Genomic DNA, 12,181 nt, shown 5'->3' with positions numbered 1-12,181 from the left:
CGACAGCTGGCGCTCACTTTCCACTGCATTTGGGCGACTTCTTTTGTGGTTCTGCCTTGTCAACGCTAATGGTGATATGCAAAAGGAAAACTGAAAACCGAAAGCGGTACACAACGGCAACGGCAACGGCCACGGCAACAACAAATCACAGTGCCGCTGTTGCAGCTCATTATTTTAACGGTGCCGCCGGCGGCACTTTCTACCGACTGTCCAAAAATAAGCAGCCATGTTGCATATAGTCTCCATACACATTTGTATTATTTTTGTTTCCACTTCATTTTTTTTTTCCTCTGCGCTTTTTGGCCACAAATCCTAAAATGGCAACGGCGACATGTGCGACCGACTTAGCCAGGCAGAGGCGACAAGGTGATGGTGACATGCTCGCCGGCTGAGGATGGCAGCGTGATTGGAACTGGAGGAGTCGAGGCTGAAGTCTTTAGAAGATGGATAATATCGTAGTATAGCTATAAAGGTTTTGCACCAAATTTATTGCTGTCTTGTTAAATATAGCTTAAAAAGGTTATGAGCAATTATTTATTTTTACATGCCTGTCATGGGAATAAATACTTTCTAGACACACGAAAGTAGATACTTTCAAAAATGTTCAAAAAATATTTATGTACACTCTAATAAGAGCTGGAAGAAAGACGAAGTTTAGTCATTCATGTGATTACAAGTAAATTCTGAAATAAAATCACTCCACTACTTTCGCGGAATGAGATATATGACTTATCCTAATTTACTTAAATTTTAATATTAATAAAAGTTGAAAAAATATGTCAATTTAAAATCAATCTTTCCTTGAAGAAAACCTCACTTTGTGTGAAATATTGCGATGCGATCTCTCAAATATTTCCATCCCTAGCACCATTCGCAGTCGCAGCTGTGTTTTTTGGAGCCAGGTCGGAATCGAAGTCGGATGCGTGTGTTTGCCTTTCGGCGAATAAATCTCAAATATAAATAATAAGCAAATATTTTATATTTGCCTTTTCAAGCGGACTCCACTGATCTTTGTGTCCGTGGATCTGCTGTCGCTCTCGATGCCCAATTTGGTGTGGATTTGGTTGTGGCGACGAGATTGGCGGCTTTAGTGGGTCAGGCGGTCGTTTGAGGGAATCGAAATTGAGACTGGCGCCTCGCTGGCATCGATTGATTTCATATGGGTGCCGTGCAATTAAGTCCGCTTGGCAGTGTATGTATTCATAAAGCTTCAGCTGCACTGCATCCACATGTCCAACGGCGGCTAATACGATCTCAACGAGCCCCCAGAGGCCCAAGGAGCCCGATTCTGATCATTCAATTAAAATATTTCCGAGGCGCAGAGAGCAAAGCCCCGAGCTGAATTGATTGATCAAAGCGCAGAGAGCAATAAATAAAATGAGAAGTGAATAAAATGAATAAATGCAAGTGCCAGCTATGCGCCGCACATGTTCAACACTTTGCACTTCCTCGTGGAGTGGGCATGGAATTCTGCTTTTCGCCGTTGTGCATTGGAATGCGAAATTAATGAAATCACATGCAGACGACTCGCTCGAATGGCGGCGAGGGGCAGGAACCGTGGAGATCAGGGGATACCAGGGGATATCAGGGGATATCGGCGGATATCAGGGTATACCAGGAACCCGGGCGGACGACGATGAGGTGGCCACAGCGCCGCTGACAGTGATTAATGTCCGCAGCAGGAACAACAGAAACTACCCGCACAGAGGAAAAATAAATTGAACTTGGTCAGTAAATGAGATACAATATAGAAGTTTTTAAAATCAGCAATTTGGTGAGCTTTTCGAAACAACAAGAATTAAATCAAGTTAACGCACATTTCCCCTTCCTGATTGTTATAAAATATTGAATTATACTATAGAATACGATTATGATAATGGGGTGTTATAAGTTTCTTTATTTCTTTAAACAAATTTGACATAATACGATAAACAACGAAGATATTAAGGAACCAAGGCAACAAGAATAACTTGAGTGTGACTTTTCCCTAGCTCCAGGAACAACGCACACTCACATTAATGACACATTAAGATCCAAAGAACAAATCACGGTCAAGTGGTGCTCCAGTCATTTGGGTGGCTTATTAAAAGCGAAAATAAGACCCAAACAACACGTCTTCTTGAGAACGGCAGATCGAAAGTAGCTTAGGTCCACAGAAAGGCAGTGAAACGAAATGGAATGTTAAAAGGGTTACCACACAACAAAGAAGCTGAGGAAGCGGCCCAGAAGATGGTGAGCTTAAGGCCCATTAAAGTGAGTCAAAAGTAAAAGCCGTGAGACAGTGACAGTGTTGGAGATAATCCACTTAGGAGATACCAAGCTGCGGAAAGCTTCCGTCTTTGGGCGCGTAATGCCCACCAAAATTAGGTGCCCTATGTAACCGAACCACAGCACTGATGTTCACTATCAACATTGAATTTCCGAAGTTATTTATTGCCCATGGGTGAATGGGAAATTATTCAGTCAGTTGACTCAACGCCATAGACTGAATCACTTGAGGTTTCGATGCCATGATGATGCCCAAGAACTGAAATTCTTCTCCTGATATCCCAGGTTCTTTGTTTTCAGCGCATGCGTCACGCGCCAAGCATTCATCATCATCATCATCATCATAATTATGGCCATAGTCTTCGTAATCAGCCGGGAGGGAACTAAATGCCAGAGAAAGAGAGAGTTAAGTTACCAACCTGCGAACAAACCATTGTTTTGCGACAGAAAAATATTCGGTAATAAGCAGAAATTCAAAACAGGCGCTCTAAAGAAAGTATCGCATTTCCAGATCCCGATTCCGATCCGATCCTCAAGCCCGAAAACACTGCCCCTGGTCTTGGGTTACACATTATACAACACATCGGCGGAACAATAAGCAGACGCAACTCACATGGTTTGGTTTCCGCAAAACTCCGACGACAGTGGCCACTTATAATTTGTTTCATTAGCCAGCGTGAAATGCACTTTTGGTCAGCTTTTGCGGCTCTGCAGGTCTCTCCCGATGTCCAGGTATCCAGCTCCTTGTGGCTTTTCCAGCTGCAACTTGGTCACTTTTCATAATTTTTCATAATTTCGCGTGGGCAGCGCAGCATTTGCATTTGCATTTACATTTGCATTCGCATTTGCCAGCCGACCGACCGACTGACTTCCTTACAGCTGGCCTCCACTTTCTGGGTCTGACTTCAGTTTTATGTCCTCAGCCTCCGCAGTCGCCCAGTGACTGCCACGCCCACTGTCGAGTCTGTCCGCCGCACAACTGCCCACCGTGCGAATGGGCGGCTATTTTTCATTTCAATTAAATTCGCATCGCGACTGCAAATCAAATCGATTGCCGGCGCATTTAACGCCTGTCGCATTACTTTGCGAGCCCACTGTTTGCTCTTACGCAAGCGATCGGCGGGTTTCAGATACAGTAGTCCCCGTCTATGAAGTGCAACAAATGTTTGAAACATAAATCAACCTGTTATTAACCTTGAATAAATTGCCATAAAGATACATTTAGGTTGCTTTTTGCAGTAGATTTAGATTTTTAAACAGTTTTTTAAGGCCCTGTGACATACATTTTCTCACGGTGCAGCTGACATGTTGGACCGGCATAATAACACTTTATTGCTTAGGCTTTAGTACTTTGCTTTCTACGGTGGCACAGTTTCCCAACCAAGCGATTCCTTCCAAGTGCGTGGTGCAGTCATCATTTGTTTGGGCTGGTTTGGCTAATGACATGTGCCTGGTCACGAAATGTGCTCCAGACACATTTGTTGCGCCCAAATGGTAATAGAACTCCACGCAGCTAGCGATGACATCGTGTAATTCGAGTGTGTTCAGAACTGGAGTAGTATTTCAGATGGATGGAGACATTTTTCAAGGAAGAATGTATAGAGAAGAAGTCAAAGGCAACCTCACAGGAAGTTTGATCCTGTTGTTAGTCGATCTAGGACCATCAATCTACCATCCCTAAACACTCTCCATTTCAACTCCACTCAGACGCGTGTCTAATTTATTATTTTGACCTTTGTCTGCTCCCCTGAAATGGGGAATTCTTTCTGTTGTCTTAATTATTCACCGTGCTAAACACCTCAATTAAACAGATTGCAGTGTCAGCGTTCAGCCCTCAGCAATCGCGTGTCAAAGTTGGATTTCCATTACAATGGGCCTGTGTGCGAAGTCACCCTGTTTATATGGCGATATGTGGTGCACCGTAGCTGCGTTTTCAAGGAGTGCCCTTAAAGGGCCGAGCAGAGCAACCCCTGCTTGGATACGGATACGGACACCCACCTCACCAGCCCTCGACTATTTGTTGTCCCAGTGCACGAGTGCGCCAATTTCCCGGGAACTCCCGAAAGCACGCAACAGTTTTCGCCGGCCGATCCCAGCATCCCCACGAAATGGGTGGAAAATCCCATCCCCTGTTTTTCCTCTCCCTCGCTCAAGAGTTGAATAAACCCACATCGGCACTTTCACAGAGCGGAAAATAAATATTTAATATTGATATTTGCTTTAACCAATATGGGTTGTATAGAAAAAAAGTTATCTTTCATCGGGACTGAGCATTTGTACTTCATATTTTATTTTTAAAATATTTCATAAATGTCATAGCTACTATTAAAGATTTCAAATAACCAAAGATTAATCGAAATATGTAACATTATAGCTTTAAAATTCTATCTAAATAATAATTTATGACCGCAACTACTTTCAAATAAGTATTCAAACTTGGTGGTTAACTTATATGAATATAGGAAAGGTTACCCTGATTACTTGAGTGTTATACAACAATCTTGCGATGACAATATGCAGTTGATTTGCTTTTCTTGTTTTCCGCTGTGTGACGAAATCTGTTTCTGCTCCCCATTGTTCACATGTGGGGGAGTGGTGGATCGGGGAGTTGGGGGAAACACTTTCACCGCTTACCGAAGAGCGGGGCTTCCACTGCAGTCAATACTCGTAAATCAAAAGACTCCACTCCATCTCCATCTTCATCTGGAAACAGCAGTGAATGCGACTATTACCCCAGTTTGAGGTCCAACCCTTGAGATGCAGATACGGCTGCACAAGGGGCCCACACAATGCATCCGGCAGATACGATACGCGCATCTGCGAGATACACGCACAAGTGCAGGGCCAGTTGACAGTAGTCACCCCCTAAGCGGGACCATCGCCCACGCGCATGAGCACTCAATCCGAAGCGCCAATTCTCTCTTTTTTTCGCCTCTCCCTCTCTCACTCTCTCTCTCGAGGCGACTGTTACATTTTGATTTGGGTTTCGGTTGGGTTTTGTTTTCAGTTTTTAGTTTTCAGTCTCACGTTGACCGGTGAACATCGCACAGGAAACCAAAGTGAAAACCCTCGAAAGTGCGCATTCTTGCAGCTGACCGTTTTTTGTTTAAACATATGAGAAAAAAAAGAGCAGTGAAAACTCCGAGCAGTGTGTGTGCAGCGATGCGTTTTTAAATGGTTTCTGGGCAGCCCCCCTGGAATATATGCATTGCATGCCATATAGTTTGCTTCCGTTGCGCACCAATTGTTACTGCACCCCGCCCCCCCTGTGACACGCCCTCCCCCGCTGGCAGGCAAACAGAAAAATAACAAAGTAAGAAATACAAAAAATACGAAAAACCAAAAATGTTTACAGTGTTTGGCAACTTTGTTGCCCCGAAACGAGGTCAATGCATTTCCAATTGCCGATAACAAAAAGTGAGGCGAGCGCTCGAAAACCGAAATGTTAAGTTCAAAGTTAAGTGCAGTGCAGCGCCCCAAAGCATTTACTTTAAATCATAAATAAATGAAGAATTTTCCACTCGAGTGAACAAACTTAAATGGCCATTTGCCAGTGTGTTGTGTATCCGTACAATTGTATCTGTATCTCTATCTGTGTCTCGGGCAATAATTGCATGCCATAAAAACCCAGCAGCAACTTGTTATCAGCGCGGCTGCTGTGCCTTGTAATCGGTCCTCCACTTGAACTATATCCCGTCTTTATTGGTCTTTATTGGATTACCGGATTACCAGTGGATGGAAGCGGGTTAAGAGGGTACAGTACGCTCCGCATACAGCAAACAACGGCGACAGCCAGGTGAGTGGACATGGACAGCAACATTGTTGCCGCATCGATATGTTGACCCGGGGATTCCAGCGAGTGCAATGCTCTCCACGAAGAACTGTGTCACTGTCCACCCCCAAAAATTAACCCACACCCGCATCCCAAAGATAGTACAAGTACACACAGAGATTGGGCTATTTTTGGACCAACTTCAATAGTGGTTGCATGCTTGTCAAGTTGTTCATAGCGCTGCAGATACATTCACTGAAAATTGGTTAACCAAGCTGAAGCTGGTTCAAATTACTTTGCAGAAACTACTGCAAATCAAGCAACCAATGATAATAAGTATCTGTGAAATACATATGTTTTAGATATTTCTCTGTGAACTAGAAAACCCAGTACAGTAAAACCTTTGGCCCCCCGCAAGCAGAGGCGGCGATATAAATCTTTCTATTGAAATCGAAAATCAAATACGAAGCGAACAAGCGGAGGCGGCAGATAAAACGGATTAAAGCGACAACACCACTTTAAATTAATAAACAAAAGTCAATGACTGTTGTTTGGGGGGAGGGAAGATATATGGTAATGTGATATTGGGTCCAAGTACTCGGCACAGACGATAATGGCGGCCGAAGACCGCATAATGGGTGTACGATTTCCTAGCTAGATCAGCGCAGATTGAGCCATAAGCCCGCAGATGCCGTTATAGTCATTGATTAGCCATATCCATGGCAGTTAATTAATCAACGCGCGCGATTTGGGGTCACTCGTATCTGGAAGTCGTGCTGGGTGTGAACTATGCGCAATTGGCTTATCAACAAGAAGCCCCAAAGTGAACGGATTGGGGCGACGCGAAAGCGGGGCAAGATAATGGCCAGTGGATTTAGAATGGCGAACAAAAGAAGTTCAACGCTCGCACGAACAGTTAAATTACAGTGAAGCCTCGCCGGATTCGATGGACGGTGCCGATAAGCGTATCTCGCATTAGTACCTGCCATTTAGGCCACACCGTGACCAATTTTCCCGTCCGGCCCTTGTTTTCCGCAGGGAAAGCCCATGCAAATGGGGATTTTTGGGGAATACCGGAAAAGAGTGCTGTTCGCTGGTTTTTGCGGCACACAGAAAAAAAATCCGTATATTTCTAAATAATTTCACTTTTATTATCATAAATAATGTAATTTGAAAACATTCATATTTCAAAAACATATAAGTTAAATAATCAGATTGCTGTACCATGAGTATTACTTTGTTGACTAATATTGTTTATTATTTTTGTGGAATATTTAGAAGTGGTACGATTTTCTGCTTTCATATCAACCAAGCCATTATCAAGTGAAATGTGTGTGAATGCCAGTTGGGAAAATGGGAGTGGGTTTCTATGTTTCCTCGTGTAGAATTAGCTGTAAGCAGCTGTAGATCCAACAGAACAGCTTTATTTTGGCAATTGAAATTCCCTGCCCGGTACGATCGGCAATGACAGCTGAAGTGTGGGGCCGCAGGTTTTTTTTTTCAGGCCCACCAGTCAGGCATAATAATAACCCTGAAAGTTTACTGACTTCCGTTGCAACTGCCACACCAGCACGTTGCAACACTAGCGACAGCCGAGCTGGGCTTTAAGCCCCGTAGGCAGGAGTTGGCCAAGATGCGGAGGCAGGAATGGGCCAGGGGCAAGGGCGATACCATCTGTGGACACCCATGCTCCTTTGTGGGGATAGCTGTGGGGATGGGAACGGAACGGAGCACGTAGGTGGCGCTAGTGTTGTTTATGCAGAGGAGGAGGCGTTCGCTCCATTCTCCTGCTGCCTTCTCGCCTCGTGTCGTCTGCAATTTGTTGCTGCATCTGGTGTTGCTATTGCCATGGCATTTGTTGTACGAGTACCTGCAACCTGCGGCTAGAAAGGAGCTGCGATGTTAACAACCGTTGCTACGGTTTGGGCCCAACCCGTCGCAGAACCGTGTTAACTGAAAAGCGGCGGCTGCATTTCCACACGTTCCCCGGCAGCAGCGACAATGACATGACAGCAGCAACATCGGCAACACCAGCAGCATCTCTATGGGCCCAGCAGAGATCGCATCTGTGTATTTATCTTAATTAGGCGGGCGTTGGCCAAGTCAAAAATGCATGAATCACTGGCGAACGGAGTGACAAGGCTCGAAAGAGCCAAGTCGCAAAGGAAGCCTAAAAATAGCAGCTGCAATCGTGGGTTAACTGCTAAAAACGTGGTTATATTAAGCGAATATGAATTAATTTAGCTGCAGTTCAGCTGTGGAATTTTGAGATGGTCGGTATAAATAGGTATTTCATTTATTTACAGAGAATCTGTGGTATAGCTTATCAAAAACTTAATTGAAAAATGCATAATGGCTTGTATATCTTTTCGTACGTATCCTTAAGCCGAAGAAACCAATTCCCCATAGGCCAATAGCAATTAATTAGAAATCGCTGAGCGACGAAAATTGATTTTACTAATCAAATCGCACACACACAGATGCACACTCACATAAAGTGGCATCGAGAAAATGACGCTTTAAAAGTTTTTCGCTGTTGCCAAACGCACCAAAATTAATCAAGCGGTAAAGGCAACAACAAAATATACAAAGCCTACCCCTCCCCCCACCTACCAAAAAAAAAAGATAGAAAAAAAAAACAATTTTATAGGCAGCGCTTGAATGCCCAAAATGCATATCGCTTGGATTCCAATACGAAATAAACCGTCGCATGGCATTTTTTCTTTTTTTTTTTTTTGGTTGGCTGTTGCCTGATTTTATTTTCAGTTTTGGACATAATTTACGTGATCATGGCGCGTCGATAGCAAGAAATTATCGACGCTCATGCGCGCATGCGCAGTCTGCCCCATGTTGCAGTTGCAACGCTTGTTGCAGTTGCCGTTGTCGCTGTTGCTGCGATTGCCGCTTGGTTTCTAATTGTTGCGCGCGTTTGTGAAATTTATTGCGTTTCGATCGTTTTTCTCTTCGGCACTCACGTAACGCGAAATAAAAAAGGCGAAAAAGTCGCGGATCCATGCTTACAACTTCATTTCGCCTTGGCGATTTGGTAGCCGCGATATGGCCGGCAAAAGCGAAACTTATTTTTATGTTAATGGCTTTGGCGCGGCGAACGCATTTCGTGAAAGGAAAAGCTCGATCGAAGCCCACCCCCCCTCCCCTCTCACGGCACCCACCGAAAATAAAAAGGTTTCCCTGCGCCCGAGGGCGTGGCAGGCACATGTTTCCTGTTCGCCGCATTGCTGTTCGCTGACTTCGCGCTCTACGAGAATCAGAACAGCAGTCGCAGCTGCTCTTTGTTTGCATCGCCGATCGCTGAACCGGGCTCCATACTTGCCTTTTGACAGCTTCCTACCGCACCTCCCACCCCAAAGATCACGACAGTAAAGGAATTTACGGCCAATATGGGGATGACTCATCCTGGTGAACATGCATCACTCCCCCCAACCAGACTTCACATCTCGAGCAGCGTGTGAACGAAAGCCAGACTGCCGGGGGGTAATCGATATGCTGTTTGTTGTGACTGTGGCACGATAAACATCCGCCGGATTCGATTTTGGCAACCTGAACCACATGGAACGCTGTGATTTCTGGAGGGGCATTCTACAGCCAAGATTAAAGAAAAAACCTATGCACATTAGTACTCATGTGCTTTCAAAATAAGTTTTTAAATGTAAAAGTGCCTATATTGATTTTATACTATCTACCAATATTATTCTCTCTGTGCCTTACCCTTTTTCTTTGGCATCTCGCACCCTGTAATCTCCATTAGGCGCTCGCATCTCCGTTTGCCACATGCAGCACATAATTTCTGGTGCGTTGCATCTGCAACTCGGCAATTTCGCAATCATCGAAATGCAATTCGAGTGCAATCATTTATCTGCCGCCTGGCTGGCACAATTTTTCATTTTTTCATTTTCACCGGCGATTGAATCCTGCGAAAGAGTAAATATTGATGCTGGGAGGAGTCACCGCCAGTTGCAAGCCCCAAGTTGCAAGTCCCAAGACAATCGATTACCGGACTGCGGCGCAAACGTAATCAGACAAATTCAATTTACGGCAATTTGCATGCCGCGTTCGTTCGTTCGTTCGTGAAAAATGACAATTGCTGTTGCAGTGCGGCGATGTTGCAAGTTGTGTTGCTGCAACGTCATTCTAAAGCTGCGCCCGTTGCCAAGGCTGAATTGTATTTCTTTATCCGCCTGGCTACCTGGTTCATGGCTGTTGCACATTTGGCGCCTTATCGCCGCGCTCGCATCTGCTGGCAACTTGCAGCAGCAACTTGCAACAACAGCAGCAGCAACAGCCACTGCGATTTTGCGGGCGGAGGGAGTGAAGCAGCAGGAGTAGCAGCAGCAGGTTCGAGTTTTGTTTTGGCCATTGCAGGAAATGAAAAATTGGCAAACATGCCACGCTTTGCTCTCCACAGACCATGCATATGTTGCACATAATTGGCGTTTATGCCACAAGCGACGAAATGCAACCTGCAACTAATGTTGCTGATGCGTTGTTGATACGCCTGGATTTTCGCCGCTTTTCGCTTTGTTTTGTTTTTCTGTTGGATTTTGTGGCTTTTGGTTGCGGGGTGTGTCGCCTGCAGCCGAATGCGGTTACTTACTTTTGGCGCACTCACTTAACCTTTTGAACTGGCCATGTTGTCGCGGCGAAACGTGATTAAATTTAATTAACATTTGCTTCCTAAAAGGTTGCCAGCTATGTGAAATTTAGTCATTAGTTGTTGTTATTGCGCGCCCATTAGCTATCAGCCACGCCCACCGCCGATCACGATCCGCCCGCCGGCTGCAGGTGCCACACGTTGCCATTGCCATTAGAGTGGGCCAAAAAAAAAGAAAAAAAAACAAGCAGGCAATAGGTGGTTACATCCCGGCACGACCGAATTAGCATAACCCAAACGGGGTTAGAGTCAAGTCACCAAAAAGTCGCATTCGGCGATAAAGATGGCGTGTCTGGGACACACGAAAAGAATTTAATTAGGCGACTGCGTTCTATTCTGTTTGGTTTTCCATGGCTTTTCCAGGTCATCAGCTTGCCACACGCCACATGGGGAGAGGGCTAGAGAAATGCTACGAAAATGCGAGGAAAATGCCGTCATTAAGCGAAAAGCTTTGCGGCATGTCAACACGGGCATTTGCCGTAAATCAAATGCAGCAAGTTCTAGAGATCCCAACACCAAATCTCGATCCCATCTCCACTCCTTTAGCACAATTTGTTCGAGGAATGAGCGCAGGAATGTCGCAATCAAAATTTCAACATCATGTTGCCCCAACCGGGGCAACAAAAAAAAAAAAAAAGAAAAAGTGGGAGAACTATTTATAGCTGCAGTCGATTGCCAGTCCATTGGGCCAAATGTTTCTGAAGTCGATTCTGGATCTCTGGCGTTGCACAAGCCCACGGACGGGGGCCAACCTCATCATAATAATGGAATAGAGCGCTCCAAACTCACTTGAATGCCACTCTGAATATGCTTCTAATTGGCGCAAATTATTGAAAAGATCTTCTCCAGATTGTGGCCCCTGGAAGCCTTTGAAATTGCCAGCAATTTGTTTCAGCTGCAGAGGCAGCATAAATCTTCTATTGCGTCTGCTGCTGCACTCCTCTGACAATAAAGTATTAAATTACCATAAATTAATATTATGCCCAGGCATTTAATTAGGTATCCAGACACAGGGGATACCAAAAAGAAATGGGGAAACGATGGCCAAGGCTTTGACACTAAACTTGACCCACAAAAAGATAGAGTTGTCTGTTTTATGGATCAATTAAGACTAGAGAACTCCATTCTGGCGAAACTATGTGGAAGATTTGAAATAGCCTATGATATAAATCTGTGTTGCACAGAAAGAAAATATAAACGCTATCTTATTAATATATTATATTTACATTTAAATACAATTGATTTCGTATGTTCCAATGTATGATACAATGTATGAAATTACATTAGCTTATCCATTGATTTGTTTAACTAGAGTATGGAAATCATGTTAATTTCTCTGAGTGCAAATTTCAATTGATCTCGATGAATGTGTTGCGTGCCTTAATTCACTCGAATGTGTGGCAATGCCGGACTCCCATTGAGGGACTGGCCCCGTTTTGCGGAGGTGGACACTCCGTGGAGCCACTAAT

General features: G+C 44.5%; 1 protein-coding gene and 1 long non-coding RNA gene across 8 annotated transcripts in view; one reads left to right on the top strand and one right to left on the bottom strand.

Moving 5' to 3' along the window:
* Window positions 1–12,181, top strand: part of LOC6735135 — a 41,530-nt gene that overhangs the window by 13,346 nt on the left and 16,003 nt on the right. The gene's annotated exons all lie outside the window — the stretch shown is intronic.
* Window positions 2,400–3,290, bottom strand: LOC27208384. Of its 6 annotated transcripts, none has more exons than XR_001600837.3 (3): window positions 3,100–3,290; window positions 2,882–3,041; window positions 2,400–2,826 (listed from the first exon to the last, which is right to left on the bottom strand). It is a non-coding gene; the product is annotated as an uncharacterized LOC27208384 (long non-coding RNA). The 6 variants fall into 6 exon arrangements; XR_006541647.1 differs by having other exon boundaries at window positions 2,400–2,821; window positions 2,882–3,027; window positions 3,146–3,290; XR_001600836.3 differs by having other exon boundaries at window positions 2,882–3,033; window positions 3,100–3,289.

Source organism: Drosophila simulans, chromosome 2R, assembly GCF_016746395.2.
Source record: "Drosophila simulans strain w501 chromosome 2R, Prin_Dsim_3.1, whole genome shotgun sequence".
Lineage (NCBI taxonomy): Eukaryota > Metazoa > Arthropoda > Insecta > Diptera > Drosophilidae > Drosophila > Drosophila simulans.
The sequence above is the reverse complement of the archived record's forward strand: the minus strand, read 5'-3'. Positions and strand labels throughout refer to the sequence as shown.